The 19,113-nt window shown below is 40.4% G+C and overlaps 1 non-coding gene across 1 annotated transcript; it reads left to right on the top strand.

Moving 5' to 3' along the window:
* Window positions 1-6,035: 6,035 nt before the first annotated feature.
* On the top strand, window positions 6,036-6,109 carry trnai-aau (transfer RNA isoleucine (anticodon AAU)). The gene has a single exon. It is a non-coding gene; the product is annotated as a tRNA-Ile (tRNA).
* The last annotated feature ends 13,004 nt before the right edge of the window (window positions 6,110-19,113 follow it).

The following is a 19,113-nucleotide window of genomic DNA, read 5'->3' on the forward strand; positions in this document are numbered from 1 at the left end:
CATGAATATAGGGCTACAAATAAAAAAAGGTCGAGTTTCTGTAAAGTAGATTAAAATGCGACAAAATGTCTGGTTTTAGAAAGTAAAAAAAAAAACTTCCAGACGCGTCTCTGCTGAGGGTGATGATTAACGTGACAGCTTCGGGGCAAACCGTGCTGCCTAAATTACTGCTGTTAGGTCTCCAAACATGTAGAAACGCAAACTATGAGTTGTTAAAAATTCACTGCCGCAGTTGCAGGTGCCGCTTTATCTTTCCAAGGTCATCACTTGCGCTTTTCTTCTTTAAAAGGAAAGATCACGCGTCGGTGGGTAGAAGACCGAAAATACATTTATCTTTATTTAATTTGTCTTCATTTGATATAGCGGATTACAGTATAACTTCAGCCAAAATACATAATCATAAACCTTTGGCCTTGACTTTGGTAAACATTTTTGATTAATTTTAGTTTAAAAAAGCTTACTTTTTGTAAGCGTGTAAAGCAGTGTTCCCTAAACTCTGTCCTGGGGACCCCCTGTGGGTGCAGGTTTTTGTTCTAACCGGATTCCTAATCAGTGACAACACCTGATAACACTAATCTCATTTAAGCTTTTCTTTTCTTTTATTCGACCTTCAGAAAAGCATAGCAGCATAATTTTTACATTTATAAGACATTTAGAAATATTTCTGCTTTTGCTATTGATTTAAATGCTTAACTCTCTTTTGTTGATTTCATTATACTTTGCCCTTTCTCTGTGCAGTTTTCCCCCTTCGTTGTATCTTAATAATGACAATTTAAAACGAGCAGATCAGACACCCAGGAAAACAACACTGAAAAATCAAAGGCTGCAGCTACTTTAGAGTCAGACCCACTAATTAGTAAATAATGGATTAATTAAACAGTTAGAACACCTAGAAAAGTAGAATGAAAATCAAGATGAAAATACTGTTAAAAAGAAGAAAATATATTATTCCTATATAATTGCTTGGTACTTATTAATTTTTTTTTTTTTTAGCAAATTTAGTTTTCCAATTTCTATATCGTTCCCTAAACACAGAACTTGGGAAATATCAGTTCACTTAATTAGTCCAGAAGTTCAATTAAAAGCAGAAGCTGGTTGGAACAAAAACCTGCAGCCACAGGGGGTCCCCAAGACCGGGTTTGGGAAAAAATGGTGTAAAGTATACTTTTTTATTTTTAAATTACAAAGCCATGGGCACACCTCTGTTATCATTGTAAAGCCTTTGAATCTGCCGGAAACCTTTTTATAGCTGTGAAATTACCCTGTCTGTTCCTTAGACAGCTGTCGGAAGTGTTTCGTTAGAGGCGGGCAGCTGTCAAATTAATATATCTTCTCCCTGTATATGTCTTTTAACAGTGATAAAAGCACAAAATAGCTCAGAATACAATGGCCAACGCGTGAAAGCAGAAATATTTACAATTCCGTTTTGGCTCACTCCATTCATTAGAGTTTGAGATTGGAATCTAAGCTTTGTGGTTTATCTCTTTCTCATATTAAAAAAATGTCTAATTAGATTAAACTGAATAAGCGTCGATTTTTAGGGATGACAAATGTGTTGCCGAGGTTTATTAGAGAAGTGTCGCTTGTATATTTGTATGAAGATTCGTATGTGCACAAAACAGAAATTTATAATGAACAGTATTCTGCTAAGCCAACAGATCAAGAAAACCTGAACGTAGCCTGTGATATCGTACACTTTTAAAAATAAAGGTTTAAAAACAAGTGTTTCTTCAGAGCGATGCCACAGGGGAACCATTTTTGGTTCCCAAAAGACCCATCCGCATAATGGTTCTATAAAGAGACTTCATTTATTTAGATCCGTAACTGAGGCGATAACAGATTTGTGAAATACTAATGGGTTCCTGATTTTAAAAGGACTCTCACAGTATACATGCAGTAACACAGGCTATTGGTTTTCTTAATTTGCTTGTACCCTGCTAGGTAGCCTGCCAAACATTAAAGATTTATTTTTCTCCGACATATTAGGACGTTTTTCAAAGCACGAAGAACCAACTTCGTATGCAAAAAGCCCTTCTCAGAATGAAATGGTACTTTGTCAAGCAAATGTTGAACAACGAAACACACAACCCATGAAGTACTGTTATTTTTAAGAGCAGCAAGAGCCCTTTAAAATGAGGAACCCATTGGTATCTCGGAAATATGTTATCATCTACTCATGGTATATTTATGGAACCTGTTACGGATCCAAATAGGTCTGGAATCCTCGAGTGAATGGTTCTTTTGGGATACAAAACTTCCCCTATAGGCATCACTCTGAATAACCACTTTGATACTTTTATTTGTAAAAGTAGTATTTTGTGTGAATATGTGCGTGCGTGTGTTTGTAAAACTTTAGAATAGTAGCCTTGGTCCAAATGTTGCATGCAGTTAATTCGATGTAGGATGACCTTAAAAAACCCTCGTTTGCTCTAAAGCTTCTCTCTGGTCTCTTGACCGGGTGCGTTTATGCATGGCGGCCCTTGTGCATTTGAACATTCAGCCAGCAGACTGCACACTTGCCTGTCAACTGTCACTTATTTGTCACGTCATCTCGGTCCACTCGAAGATGCTGTCAATTAACTTTTTGTTGGTCTGCCTCTTCCTTACCTTGCTTGGAACATTCCGTGCAAGATTGTTTTTGAGAGGCACTCAGAAACTTAGCTTCCTCTTCTTTAGGAGGTCTTCATTTGCCTGATGCTTACTGAATGATGCAACTGATCTCGTCGTTGGTTACACGGTGGAAGTAAACGAAATAATCAGAACAGTTCTGTTGCACATGAACGGCTTGATTTTTTTCTGCAGTTATGCTGTCAAGGGCCAGGATTGCATATAAACGACTGAAAGAGGGCCCGCGGTAATGTTAACTAACCTTAAGGCTGATCCGTGTGTCACTCGGGCCAGACTTGCTTTTGTCCGTGCAGATCTTGTTTTAACTTCAGCTTTAAAGCTCTCTTCGCTGATGATGGGACCCAGATACTTGAACTTATCGGTTCCCAACTCATGCCCTTAATCTGCGATCTTCGCTGTGATTGATTTACTCAGATTTCGTCATTAACTTAGTTTTTTCAGCATGGCTCTCCATATTTCAATGTTCTCCATGCATTTAATTGCACTCTTAAAAATAAGGGCGGATGTGGGGCAGAGTGGTTCTTCAAAGCGATTCCACATAGGGGAACCATTTGTGGTTCCCAAAAGACCCATTCAAATGATGCTTCCAGAAAGAACCTTTATTTATGTATGTCTGTAAAAGACTCCATATACAATAAATGATCATATAGATTGTAACAGATTTGCGAAATATCGATGAGTTATGATTTCAAAAAGATACGTTCAGTAAAACAGTCTAAATCCGGGAACTCCATAGAATGAAATGGTTCGCTGTCAAGCAATGGTTCTAGAATCACATGACCCAGGAAAGAACCATATAGCGCCATTAAAGAAATAATGTTTTTAAGAGTGTGTATTGCCTATACCTGTATACGTCTCTGTACTGCTAACCATGCTGTATTAGTATTAAGGCGTTGACGAAGACTTCAATTGTGTTTCAGAGCAGTACGTGATTCTGAAATTGTACCATAATTATTGTTTTCCACAGATTATGTTGTCTTTGTTGTTAATATTAATTACAAATGGTTAATTTTATGCGAATGTCAAGTATTTTAAAACACCAGCCATTTCGTCCATTTTTAAGATTTAGAACCTTTAGCGGAGCACATCCACAAAAGATGCACTAATACATTTCAAAGCCACAACGCAAATAAATGCAAAGCAAAGACATTCTCAAAAGGATAATGGCAGTATAAGGGCTGCAACGAATAACTTGCAAATATTTCGTTAAGAAAAACTAAAAACACGCACTTCTCTGTCGATTAAGTCGGAGCCTGTAATTGGGCACAGTACAGCAAGAAGGACACACACGCAAGATATGTGCACGCACACCGCGTTTTGGGCAGTCAAGTAACATAAGACTAGGCGGAAAAAACGTGCCAAGTCCAAGATGGTAATATCCCGCTGGGAATGGAACGTTAAGTGTCCTGAACAGAGAAGTAGCCCAGGAACACAGGCGAAGTTGTAGAACGTGTTCTCTGAATTACGTTATACAAAGCAGATTCGCCTGGGGTTCGAAGCCGATCACCGTAGTATTAGCTCAAGGCAGGAATCAGTCCTGGAAAAACAGCCAGCATGACAAGGCTCCATACAAACTCCTTCATCCACACTTGAACAAGATCGATGTAGATGCACATGTCAACTAAAGCAATTATGAAATTGTAGGTCTTATACCCATCCTGCCCTTGGCTCTTTCCTGCCTTGAGCCCAGTGTGGCTCTGTCATCTAATCCCAACCCAATACCCCCTGAATTGTGTTAACGTGGTTTGAGACTATTGCCCTCTCATTGTTATCTGCCGAACATAAATTGTATTCATTGTATATATATCCGCCTTTCTAACCCAATTTTATATAGGCTCATGAGGTGCAGGTGCTAATCCTGGCAGCTCAGGGTGAAAGGTCAGGTAGGAAAAGACCTCCACGGGCCCTTGACGTCGCAGCTCAAAAGGCTACCCTCACTTCACCTCACTGCCCCACAAGGCACATCACATATGTCAACAAGTCAGGGATACAATTTATATCTGGTCAACATCATCTTTCCTTGTTTGTTTATTTGTATATTTTAATAAATGTAATTAACTATTTGATGACTGATGCAATCACATCGGCGAAAATAAAAGTACTTTTGATAGCGCAGCTTTTGTAAAAAGACTTTGCCACTTTGTGGTAAAAAGGTGATATGTTGAGCATTATGGGTTCGCAGATTTCCTCCAAGTAAAATAAAAGACCCTTCGTTCGGGTGTGGCGTTGTTTGATCCGTCTTGTTTCCAGCGTTAACCTCGTTGTCCTCCTCTTTGTCGTTCACTTCTATGTAACACCGCAGAATCGGACTGCACATTTCTGCTTGAAGCGGCGATTTTAGCCTGTTCCTGACCTGATAATCTGTAACAATGGTTTTATTAGTCTCAACTCCAGTTATTTGCGTCTTGTTCAGTGCTTGTTCTGATTATTGTTTGGTTTGGTTCTTATTTTTTTTTGAAAATGTAAATTATGCTTTTCACCAAAGCAGTATATTTTATTTACATCTTTTTTTTTTAATTACATATATGTATGTAATGTTTATTTTGTGCTGTTATTCGCTGCACCACCGGGCTGTCTTTCCGAATGATAACCCGTTTGGCCTTTTTCTTTTTTGCGGCATTGTAACACATCAAATGTATGATATCTCATTAATGTGACGTATTATACATCTGCACTGATCCTATAGCCCCCACCCTTCAAAACCTGAACTCGTATATAATAAGAGCTTTTTATTTATCTATGATTGGAGAGGTTTATATCGATGAGGATCGAGGTTAGTTTGGGGTTTGCTCTGGATAGTAGTGAGTGCCTGCACTCAAAGCAAAGGTGCCAGAAAGGTTCTTCAGCGTGATATCATAGGAGGACCATTCTGATTCTCCAAAAAGCCATCCACATACATGTTCTAGAAAGAACTTTTATTTTGAACCATGACAGGTTTAATAAATAGCCATGAGCAGCTTATAACAGATTTGTAAAATACCAGTGGGTTTCTGATTTTCAAAAGACTCTTACTGCATACAATAACAGGTTTTCTTAATTTGATAGTATCAGTAGTCGACCACACCTAAAAGGTTTCAATTTTGGAAACTTTTTCAAAGGGGAAATTACCAATTTCATATGTGAAGAATCGTTTCCAGAATGGAACGACACTTTGGTAAGCAATGATTCAAAGAAGAACCACACAATCCAGTAAAGTGCTATTAAAGAACCGCTCATTTTAAGAGTGCGCGAGAGCGAGAGTGGCGAATATAAGGTGAGACGGTAGTGCATCACAGTGCACGGTCAGTCGTGTGTGTGGAATCAATTTATAGTTGCCAGAGACAAATTCAACCTAGACATTTTTATTAGGCTTTTTTTTTTACCTGAAAACTATAGAGATATAGGAGTCGACATAAAGTGACGTATGTGGCCGGTTAGCTCAGTTGGTTAGAGCGTGGTGCTAATAACGCCAAGGTCGCGGGTTCGATCCCCGTACGGGCCAATACAATTTTTATTTTTTTTCTATTTGATCTATTATTTTTTTACGCTTGAGCGTACACGACAACTGCACCAGCAGCATTTGCACGTTAAGAATGGCTCTTTAGGGTTTTGTGTTTATTTTGATTATTTAACGGGTGGCAGTCTGAGGCACTTAATATTGCCATTTCACAGAGAAGTTCAATGCAAATGAATGTAAACGAAGCATACTAAGCATAGCAAGTGAAACGTGTTACGAGTCTTTAGCACTGTCATTTCAAGCGATTTAGCTCTCTTTTTGAGAAATCAAATCTCTTTGATTTTTGCGAAACTACATTGGAAACAATTTTCTGCACAACATGGCAAAGTTGCTTTTACAAGTGGCTGTGCTTAAAGCGCGACGACACCCCAATACCCGCGCCTGTATATCCCGTAAAGAGCGGCGCAGCGTGTGGAGCTCGAAGCAGACGCTTGGACGTTGTTCTTATTACGTTCACACATTCTCCAAGTGACTATGTGGTTTTCCTCCTATACTCTAGATTTCCTTCTACATCAACAAACATGCGTAAAAAAGGCTGGTTAACAATTTAGGCTGACTGCATGTGTGCGTGCCGTTCACAAATGCTTTGCTCCCATTGCTCTTAAAATACTCTTAGGCCCCTGTGGCTTACAACTGGATTAAGTGCTTGTGAGGATGTTGTGTCTAGCGTACGAAAAATGGGTGTACACTTGAGTCTTTGCATGCATAGTTCTGTAAAGTATCTGTCCCTTTCTGATTTCTCCCATTATTGGAAATTCTTAAGATTGGATGCTTTCTGGTCTTTAAACAAATATTATATAAAGACTGTGACTGAAAGAGTCAAACTTAAATGAAAAGGGAATGCTTCCTTACACTTACTGTAATAACTGTTTGCACCATCTTTAGCTGCAGTGGCTGCAACCAAAGTTTTTTTTTTTTTTTTTTTATAACTCAGTACCAGTCTTTCACAACAAAGGAGTAAGTTTTAGCCCACTCTTCCTTGCAGAATTGCTTTTACTCAGAAACATTGATAGGGTTTCAAGCGCAACTACCCTTGTCAGATTCTGCTAGATTTAGGTTTAGACTTTTGATTAGGTCAGTCCAAAAGTTTAACTTTGCTTCTTTTCAGCCATTCTGATAAAGATACAAAAAGGACATAGCAGCACTTGAAAAACTCCAGGGAAGAGTGACTAGGTTGATTTCAGGGCTACAGGGGATTAGTGATTAGGAAAAATTAAAAGAGCTGACCCACAGTCCAAAGACATGCAGGTTAGGTGCATTGGCGATTCTAAATTGTCCCTAGTGTGTGCTTGGTGTGTGTGTGTGTGTGTGTGCGCCCTGTGGTGGGCTGGTGCCCTGCCTGGGGTTTGTTTCCTGCCTTGCGTCCTGTGTTGGCTGGGATTGGCTCCAGCAGACCCCAGTGACCCTGTAGTTAGGATATAGCAGGTTGGATAATGGATGGATGGATAAAAGAGCTGAGCACAATCAGTTTAAGCAAAAGAAGACTAGGAGGAGACATGACTGAAATGTTTACAATTATGAAGAGAATTATTCCAGTAGATAGAGAATGTGGCTTTAAAATGAACAAGAACATGGGAACACAGTTGGAAAAGTGTTAAGGGAAAAGTTCACACAAACATTAGGAAGTTTTTCTTTACACAGAGAACCACAGACATGTAGAATACGTGACCAAGATGTGTGGTAGACAGTAGGACCTTTAAAACTAAACTTGAAGTTATCTTAGAAGAATTAAGTCAATAGGACTGGCAAGCTTTGTTGGGCTGAATGGCCTGTTCTCGTCTAGATTGTTCTAATGGTACCTTCTAATTCTTTTGTGTTTTGAATCATAGTCCTGCTGCAGGACCCATCTATACTTCAGCTCCAGCTCAGGGATGAACAAATTAAAATTCTCTCTAACAAGTTTCTGATGTAGGGAATGGTTCATGAGTCCTTCACTTATGCCAGGTCATCCAGGTTTTGAGGCAGCAGAGCATCCCCACACTATCACACTCACCCCACCAAGTTTAACTATTGGTATGACTATGAAATACTGTTTTTGCCTTACATGGGAAATAATAGGACTTGTGTTATCTAGTAAGTTCTATATTTGTCTCATCTGTCCATCAAATATTCCTCCATACGTATTAGGGATCATCCAGATTTTTCCAGGAAAGTGAGAGATGAGCAGTTATGATCTTTATGATTAACAGTAATTACCACCTTGTTACTCTCCCGAAGCCCAGTGTCTGTCTAACAGGGAACACTGAACTATTTTGAAATAAATGAAGCCTGCCATTCTTTGGATTTTTTTATGATACCAAAGCTACTGTCCTTGGAAAAGACAAATAACTGTTTGTATCAATCCATATGATTTGTCTGAAGTATCTCCCTTATTGTAGAGTACTTTTGGCAGGCTGGTCACTAAAGATTCACAACTGTTCCGGGTGTTTCTCAGTTTGCAGATTATGGCTCTCATTGTCATTCAGTGGAGTCCCAGTGTCTTAAAAATAGTTTTGTATTCCTTCCCAGGCCTGACAGGCATCAATAACTTTTTTTTGATTAATTCGGGAATTGCATTTTATTGTGGAATTATTTTCTAGATGAACCTTTGTCTGGTAAATTGACTTTGATAGTAATGGCCAAAATAAGCAAGGTTTATATTAAGTAGGAATGGCAGTAAGCATGTCTGGCTGTGATCAATCATTTGACTCGAATTATCATTTTTAATTAGATTGAATTAACTAATTAGGCAATGCTTTTATTTTATTTTATTTTTTTATGGTGTCAACTGGCATTGGATAACTTTGTTCATGTTATAAATGAAATAGAAATGCAAGATCTGTTTATACAGGCGCCCTTCTTTTAACATTAAAATGTGGCTGCAGACCAGAAAACATGCAGTGTCAAAATTAGAAGAAATCAGAAAGAGAGCAAATATGTATTGTATATAGTTATGTAAAATGTATATTTATGTGAGGAGTTCAGTTATCTGAGAGACACTCGGAGTAGAGTCGCTGCTCCACCGCATTGAGAGGAGTCAGTTGAGGTGGTTTGGGCCTCTGGTCAGGATGCCCCCTGGACGCCTCCCTGCGGGGGTGTTCCGGCCATGTCCCACTGGGAGAAGGCCACGGGGCAGACCCAGGACACGCTGGAAGGATTATATCTCCTGGCTGGCCTGGGAATGCCTCGGGGTCCTTCCAGAGGAGCTGGAGGAGGTGGCCGGGGAGAGGGTGGTCTGGGCTTCCCAGCTTAGGCTACTGCCCCCGCGACCCGACCTTGGATAAGCGGTGGATAATGGATGGATGGTATATTCAAAGTTATATCTTATGATTTACTTACATACAACACACAGCATTAACAAGGATAATAACTAGAACTAATTACCACCATACTGTATAACCCCAGTTCTAAGATCACTGCACAGGCTTCCAGATAAGTTTAAAGGAAATTTTAAAATGTTCATTCTTGCAAATACATGCATACTGTATATGAACTGTGCTTTACATGTGTGTATGTTAATAGTTTTATGATATTTTATGTAATTTTTGTAAGCATTCTTGTTTCCCCGCTCACTGGGTTTTATGACTAATGAATCCATGGCTCTGTAGTGTACAATTCTGGTGTAGAAAATGAATGGATAGATGAAATGAGTCAAAGACAGATTTTTAAATGACTTGGTGACACACAGATAACCAGAAAGGAAGAGATTGTGGGCAGGTGCCTAGACATCCCGATGATTGATACTATATCCATGACTGGTCCTTGGCTTCTGTGCAAAGCTGCCAGGCTAGATTCCTGGTTCTAGGAACCCAGTCATTTAAAATATTGGTTCAGAAAATGGATGGATGGATTGGGGATGTTGGATGGATGGATGGATCTATGAATGAATCCAAAGTCAGGCTTTACATTCACTGGCACATCTAAATTAGCTCCATATGAGTCAGTGTGCATGTCTACTACATGCTGGGCTAGCATCCTATTAGGTTCATGCTTAATGTTTAGTCCTATGTTCATTTATTATGTGCTAGGAACAATTACAACTCCATTTAACCCTGTTATGAAAAAATCTAATTTAACAAAACAGGTGGATGGAGAAATTGATCAAAAGAAATTCTTTTAGATTGACTGATGTCTGTTTGTTGACTTGATCTGAGTGAGTCGGAGTATGTCAGTGATTAGTGAAAAGCAATCTGAAGTTGATTCCTTTCTTGCTCTTGATGCTACAACTCCATTTAATATAATAAAAGAAAGCAGGTTCAGGAGATGGAAGTAGGAACTCAACAGGTTATAATGTAAGAAATATAACATTAAATGACACTATCATCCAGTCACCTAACATGATTCTTTATTTTAGGGCACTGCCTGTCCTGTAGGCACAGAGCACAAGGCAGGAAGAAACAGGACCAGTTTGGATTTTCCAGTTAACGTAACCCACATATGTTTGGAGACAAGGGAGGAAAACAAGAGGATTTGTAAGAAAATTGACATAGACACATAAAGAACATGCAATCTCCACACAGACAATGTCTAGTCAGATGTTAGTTAAGCCCTGTAGATGCCCCACAGGATGAGTGGGTGTCCCACCCAGGATGGAGGTGAATTTCTTACCTGGCCGGGATACCATAACAGAAGGATGGAATAAGTGGGAGCAATACCTCACAGGGATGCCTTATGATTCCATCCTGATTGGGATGCACAAAGACGTCAGAAACCAGCAGGGGAGCAATTCATCTCCCACCATTCTAGGTGGCAGTGTTCTCATGTAGAGTTCCAGTCTGGACACCCTACAGGGCTGCATGGGAATTGGGGTCTAGAACTGCAGCCCTGTAGGGTTTCCGGAGGGACGGTAAGAGGCGCTGCCGGGGGAGGATCTCCCTGGTTTTCTTGTAACCCGGAAGTGCTTCCAACTGACCGTGTAACATCACCAGGTTCACCATTAAAGGAGCCCGCTTCCATAGCTCTTGGATTCAGAGTCGGGAGGAAGTGGGCAACACTCAGCTGGAGGACGAAAGGAAGAAAGAATTGTCAGTTTATTGTGCTTATCTATTGTATAATTGTGGCTTATTATCATCAAGACTGGGAAGAGGTGGTTTGGAAGAATAAAAGCCTTTATTTTATTCATTTAATTTGAGATGCTTTACTGTGCCTGTGGTTCAGGGAGCTCTTGCGCCCCCTTGTGGTCACAGCCTGTATAAAACTAATCTAACTTTTTATCTCCTGAAAGCATGACATGACTTCGCTATGTAATGCTCTTTACAATGAGTGAGTGAATAAAAAAAGTTGTCTTTGTGATTCATAGTCAAGTGATTCAGCATCAGCTTTGAATGTGTGCCAAATTTTAGATGTGAAGACGTGACTTTCACTAGTGAGTGGTGCAATGGTTAGCATTGCAGCCTCACAGCTATAATCCTAGTCTGATAACTTTCTGTATGGAGTTTGCATTGTTGTCGCTCTGCTCGCTTGGGCTTCTTCACAGTTCTAATCCTGGTCTGGTCTCTACATGGAGTTTGCATGATCTCTCCATTACAAAAATGTGGCTTGCTGTGGGTGTCCCCCACAATAGATAGGTTCCCACCTTGTACCAAGTATTGTCAGGACAGGCTCCAGGCTACCTTCAGTTGGTTGCTCATTGCTCGGATGATTTTTTAAAAAAAATGGAAATCGGCCCTAATGAAGGCACTGAACAGCGAGCCCAATGCACTGCGCTGCTGACCTTAAAGTGAAGCGACAGGCCATGCAGTCAGCTGACCAGCATAAAGGCTGCCATTCTCTGCTTTGCATAGTGGGAGTACAAAAAGTCGATTCATTTGTAGTCAGCAGGACCGCACACACACATTTCATTTATTTAGTAGAGTAGAAAAGAAGTGCGGGCCTATTGAATGGGCTCAGTTTAGCTGAATTGGTTCTGGAAACTCCAGTGAGGTGAATGACACTGAAAGGAGCTGAACGCAATAAAGGCTATGTGGGATGTGGCCTCTCAGTGGCTCAGGAAAGTGACCATTTTGTGTCATCCTTTTGCTGGCCAGTCCTAGTGTTTTACTTCACACTTGTGCATAAGCCTTAGGGAAAAGGCCTTCTGTGATTCAGTGACTTCTTTTGAGGCTAATAAAGTACTCTTTGTACCCCTGTAAAAATGGGATTGATGTCAATCCATCCCCTTGTTCCAGTTTATTCCACCACAGAGTCCCAAGGAGCTCAATCTGCAGTTTTTCCCTAGCAGTGTTTAGACCAGGGATCTCCAACTCCAGTCCTGGAGAGCTACTGTGGCTGCAGGTTTTCATTCTAACACTTTTCTTAATTAATGACCACATTTTGCTGCTAATTAACTCTTTGCCTTACACAACTTAAGACTCAGGCCCCTTAATTATTTCTTTTTTCCTTAATTAGCAACCAAACAATATTAAGACACAAAATGTACCAACACATAAACAACAACCTGCGTCCATCACGCAATAACTGAAAATAAAGAAAGGCGAAGGCCTCAGTAATATTGATCTGCTCAGGTCCACAAAACATTTTGATGGCCAGCGCTCTTAAAAAAGAAAATCAACAGTTTTGGAAATGTCTGCCATGGGAGAATGAGCGAGTGCCATGGAATTAAATAACGTGTTCAATTAGCAACGAGAATTGGCTTCAAATTAAGAAACTGAATGAAGTGAAGTTGGTTGGAGTTTGAGGCCCCAACTTCGTTGGTCATCTGTTGGCTCACTTCACATCAAATTTATGTTTAGGTGCCGTTTAAGGAAAAAAGAATCAGTTCAGCGGTCAAAGTATCAAGAAAAGTCAATTAAAATAAAGGGAAATAGTTCATTAGCAGCAAAAACTGGTAACTAATTAAGAAAAGAGTTAGAATGAAAACCTGCAGCCACAGTAGCTCTCTGGGACCCCTGGTTTAGACTAAGGGAGGACCCATCCCTGTATGGGATGGCAGAACATATCGAGGTACACTCAGAATCAGTCATGCATGTTCAGTGCACATCTTTGTGATGTGGGAGAGAAACTGGAGTACCTGGAGAAAATAATGCAAATTCCTACAGAGAGAGCAAGGAATTTGTATGGACTCATTAACTGGGTTGGAATGTGAACCAACACCTGCGAGGGTGTGACGACTTCTCCTCCCCTCTCGCTGGGCCTGTTTTAGCTGTCTCTGCTCTGATTCATAAATCTTCTCTGACTTGACCTTTCATGTAGTTGTGGTTGTGGATTCTTTGATGCTGCGTTGCTGCTGGGTTCTTGGCTTTTTTCCCCAACTTATTAACTGTTGTGCAAGTGTGACCGGCGGCTTCTGGAAATGTTTGGTGGTGGTTTCGCTGCTAAAGGAGGTTCTGCCAGTTACTAACTACAAATCTTCACGGCCATATTCCAGACTGGGCTGTGAATGTTTAAACAATTCAAGTCTAATTGTTTGTGAGGGTTAGGGTTTGTGTTTGTCTGTTATTGTCAGCTGGGGATCTGATCACATTTTTAGCAGCAAGTAATGAAGAAATCCACATAATTCCAAAGGTTTCACAAGCACACACATTGAGCAAATTATTAGGTACGCTATGCTTTTACTGGGTTGGGCCTTCTTTTGCTTTGAAAACACCCTCGGATCTTCATGGCATGGATTCCACAAGATGTTTGAGACATTCTTTTAAGATTCCGGTCCATGCTGATTTTCTGCAGATTTGTCAGCTGCCCTGTCGTGGAGCGAATATCCTGTTCTGCCACATGATCCAGGGACTGGAAAGGCCACTGAAGAACATTGAACTCATCGTCATGTTTATGAAACCAGTTTGAGATAACATTTTACTTAGTGACATAGCGCATTATCATGCTTGAAGTAGCCATTAGAAAATGCAATACATTTTATGACTGCAAATGTTTCTGATTCGCCATCTGTTGGAATGACAGAGACATAGCAACTGCACTGTCACATACTGTACTTACACAGACACACAAACAGTCGTTACTCTTTTATTAAGATGGATGTTTTAATGTGACATAAATCTGGAAAGGGTAAATATTCATTAGGACAACACAATGGTGCATTCCTACTGGCTCATACACCGTTGTCTGTGTGAAGTTTGCTCTCCCTTCCACTTCCATGTGGTGCTTCCCACCCCAGAAAACATGTGCCTGAGGGTGGGTTGTGTACAAGAGTGGGTCCTGTGGACTACACCCTGTGAACTTTTTTTTTTATTTCTATGTCTTGCGTCCATATGCTACGGCCCCCAAATACCATGACTTGGATTACGTGGGTTTGAGTGTGTTCTGTATGTAAAGCACATCTGCACAGATTTTTTGTTCTAATTGCCATTGCTCTATTTAATAACATGTCTATTGCTTTACAAGGTTTTGATTCCTCACTGCCTGTTTCTGCACTAGTCTTACAGGCCATAATTCCTATTCATTGTACTGAAAATTACCACAGTAGTTAGTACTAAAGCCCTGTGGATCAAGTCTCCTGGGTTCAAATGACAGGGCCAGTCATCATCTGTGTGGAGTTTGCATGTTCTCACAATTTGTTCCCACTTCTAACACTGCTTTCAGACTATTCACTTTTCTTCTCTCCACTAAATCTTACTGATTGTATGCAAAGGCATCAGCGTTAGGGTTATGGGTGTGAGGCCCTGCTAAATCATTGACTCCACACCCAAGTCAGATTCCCATCTTGTGCTCTAAATTGGACTAAGTAAGTTTAGCAATGTATGCATGGAAGGCACAAAGACAATAGAGAAAACTGCAATTTGTAAATTCTGTCGTAGGCATATAAGCAAATCCACCTCTGGTGAAGGTCAAAACAAAAGATGGATGAAATTCAGATGAAGGTCACACTAGTGAGACTAGGAAATTGCGTCCAAGGCCTGCTGCAGCCGTTATCACTTTATTGCTGCTTTTCCCATCGAGTTTGTGATTCAAGTCTGTATTTGCTGCCTGTTTGTTTTTTGCTTGGGCTGTGGGGACCAGCGGCTAAACATGCTGGACAGTAAAACCAGACTCAGTCCCTACTATGAGTGACTTGTGACCTTGAGCAAGTCACTTCAGCTCCTAAGAATAAGAGAATAAGACATTTAGAAATGTGTAAGTAGGCTGCGTTAAAGTGTTGCTTTAATTAATCCCACCATCCATCTGCTTATCCATTATAAGATGATAAGAAGGAGAGAGCCTGCAACGGCAGCACTTGATCCCACAGTTCAAGAGCACTGAGGAAGCAGGACAAACCACTGAGCTACCATCAGACAAACAAAGGTAATGCATTACAGACTTTACAGTGACCACATTTATTAAACTGTTATATTCTGTATTCGGTAGAAAAATCCTCTTATTGTTAATCTCGCTATACAACCCCAGGGGGCTTCATCACATACCTGTCCAGTCAGTGCTACACGTGGGCCTGTTCTCCGTTCTTTGATCAAATGTTATTGTGTCACCTTAAACAGAATACCACCGATAATTTGATCCCACAAATTCAATTTTTTTTTTCCCAGGAAATCTTACTGATTACTAACGTGACGACATTGTCACAGATGTCTTTGTTTGGGTGTACATGCCAGTGATAATGAGAGTCATGGACAAGTGATAATTAGAGAGATTATCACAGTCTTTGAACTAAACACCTGAGCATTTTGTCTTTCTCATACACAAGTCAGTTTTTCATTTTAGTGAACAAGTCATCTCTGAAACTATATAATCACAGGAGCTGGAGTGTTTGTATACCCATTGTGATGGATTGCCGGCTTTTTACTCTGGCCCTCACCCCCAGGCCACCAGGAGGAGCTCTCCCAGGAGCGTGGACGTGCCCCGAGTTCCAGCAGGGCCTCATGGACTATGTAGTTTTTATACACAGCCCTGCTGGATACATTGGGGGCCACCAGGAGTCGCAGTAGGGGGACTCGGAGGCTCGTATGTGCCCTATAACCCGGGAGTACGTCATGGTCACATTACGGGAAGAAACGACGTGCTCCCGGGGTGAAGAAAAGGACTGTTTACCCTGACCCGGAAGGAATAAGGAACTGTGGACTGTTGGACAGGAACACCTCCGGGTCAGGGTGTATAAAAGGATTGTGGGAAAGCCCAGACATTGAGCTGAGCTGGGAGGTAGGGTGGCGAAGTGTCTGGGCAAGGAGGATTTGTGATTATTGTAGTGATTTATTACATGAGTAGTGTGGAGTGGAGGGTGCTTTGTGCACGTGACAACAAAATAAAGTTATTGTGCTTTTACCCTGTGTTTGGAGTGGTACCTGAGGGTCCGAGAGGTGGACAAAGGGCAAATCTGCTACACCATATACCCATTTACTGAACCCGCTTAATTACTCAGAATTAAACTCCTGAGAGACATTATGGATTTGCTTGGAAATGTAAAGTCCCCTCAGAAAGTATTGGAACGGCCAGGGTTTGAGATCAAATGATAAATGACACCAAGATGTATTAAACGATGTAGAAGAGAGCACCTTTTGTAGCAGGCCCCCTAATGTTTTAGGCAAAGTAAATAACGCTTAATATTTGGTTGCCAAACCATTCCATCAGTGGTTGGTTTCTTTTTTCCTTCTGTTTGTTCAGGCTGTTACCACAACCTCTTTCAGTTTTTGTTTATTTCAGAGTTTTTACCCTTCAGTGTCTTCTTCAGACTCAATAAGGTTAAGGTCTGGTGAATGTCTTGGCCAGCTTAATGCTGTATTCGGTTTGAAATGGCAAGTTGGAATTTCGGAGTTCCTAGGTGGAATTTTCAACCAGAATGCCCCCTGAGGTTGGAGTTCTAACTCGGAATTCCGGGGCTGGTGTATTGACATGGGAACGTAGCATAAACTGGCAAGACAGAATGTAAGGTGGGTAAAATGTTAGAAAGGTGCTAAACAAACAAAACGGCATCTTAAATCAATCCTGTAACAGACTGGAGGCCAAGCAGAGGACGCTAAAAAGGAAAACTATGATTACGCTTACGTGTGCCCATTCAACGTCTAGCCACAGCATTTTGGACAAGTTGTAGACAGGAAAGGGATTACTGAGCAGTTCCAGTGGTCCAGTCATGAAGAAATAAAGGCATGAGTCACCTTTTTAAGATCAGGAACAGACAAAAAGAGCTCGAACTTCCACTTTTTTTTCCTCCCTGATTAAGTCCTTTGTTGAAATTTCTCTACTGCATGAAGCTCCTTCTGATCAATTTGAATGCATTTCTCTATAAATTACCAGACAAAATGTTTCTAATTTTTTAATATATTCTGCTGTTACCATCATGGGTTATATCATCAATAATGCTTAATGAGCCTGTTCCAGAAAGTAGCCATGAAAGCTCAAGCCGTAACACTACCTCTAACACGTTTGACAGATGAGCTAATCAGCAGATCCTGTCTTCATCCATACTTTTAACTTTTCCATCACTTTGGTTGTGATTAATCTTAGTCTCATCTGTCCATAAAACTTTGTTCCAGAACCTGTCTCTCCTATTTGTACTTTTTTTTTTGCCAGATCAACCTGGTTTCCAGGTCTTACTACTGATATGGTTGGTTTGCATCTTGTGGTATGATCTCTATATTTCTGCTCTCAAAATCTTCAAGTGGTGGGTTGCGATTCCTTCATCCTTGCTGTGTGGAGGTTATTGGTGATAAGACGGTCACTGACAACTATTTTTTTGTCACAGCTCCTACAATGTTCCGGTCATTAGCTGTTGTTTTCCAGGGCAGACCAGTTTGATGTCCATTGCTTAGTACACTAGTGGTTCCTTTTTTGGAACTTTCCAGACTGTTGTATTGGCTATGCCCAATGTTTGTACAAAGCCTTTGATTTTCCCTCGTTGTTTTAGCTGCTGTCAACCCAAAGTATGATGTATTTTGACACACAATTAGCTTTCCTCTAATAGGAGTAATGCCTAGCAATAATGTAAATATGCCCATCATGCATTTTACATAGATACCGTCCTCAAATTATACATGGCTTAACTATATTCGGCATTCACAACAGCAATGATTGGCAAAGTTGGTCCTCAAGGCCATATTGGCTGCAAGTTTTTGTACCAATCCAAATTCTGAATGAGAAGTCAACTATTACTGTTGAACCACTTATTGCTTAACCAACACATTTCTGCTTCATTTTGGTTGTCTTGTTAAGATTTCCTCACCCTTAATTCCTTATTTTAGTCTTCAAACGGCAGCATTTGCCATTTTTAATTGCTCCTTACTAGCAACAAAATGCAAATAACAAAGGAACCAAAAGTTCTCTGTCTAAGTGTTTCCATTTAAAACTGTGTATATTCAACATGAACAATCTGGTTTAATGAAATTTAAGGAAGAAACACTGAAACGAAAAAAGGATGAAGAATCACTAATTCGCTTCAGTCTACAAATTATTTACGATATCCTAGGAGATGAAAAAGAAAATCTGATGTAAGACTGAGCTGACATGGCAGAATGAAAACAATTTACAAGCCATACAATTAAATAAGACTGGATATTGGCAAAAAATTGTTTTTTAATTAAGCAAACCAGTTTGTAACTACAGTAATCCCTCCTCCATCGCGGGGGTTGCGTTCCAGAGCCACCCGCGAAATAAGAAAATCCGCGAAGTAGAAACCATATTTATATGGTTATTTTTATATTGTCATGCTTGGGTCACAGATTTGCGCAGAAACACAGGAGGTTGTAGAGAGACAGGAACGTTATTCAAACACTGCAAACAAACATTTGTCTCTTTTTCAAATGTTTAAACTGTGCTCCATGACAAGACAGAGATGACAGTTCTGTCTCACAATTAAAAGAATGCAAACATATCTTCCTCTTCAAAGGAGTGCGTGTCAGGAGCACTGAATGTCAGAAAGTGAGAGAAAACCAAACAAATCAATAGGGCTGTTTGCTTTTAAGTATGCAAAGCACCGCGGCACAAAGCTGTTGAAGGCGGCAGCTCACACCCCCTCCGTCAGGAGCAGAGAGAGAGAGAAGAGAGAGAGAGACAGAGGAAAACAAACAGTGAAAAATCAATACGTGCCCTTTGAGCTTTTAAGTATGTGAAGCACCGTGCAGCATGTCGCTTCAAGA

Source organism: Erpetoichthys calabaricus, chromosome 12, assembly GCF_900747795.2.
Source record: "Erpetoichthys calabaricus chromosome 12, fErpCal1.3, whole genome shotgun sequence".
Classification (NCBI taxonomy): Eukaryota; Metazoa; Chordata; class Cladistia; order Polypteriformes; family Polypteridae; genus Erpetoichthys; species Erpetoichthys calabaricus.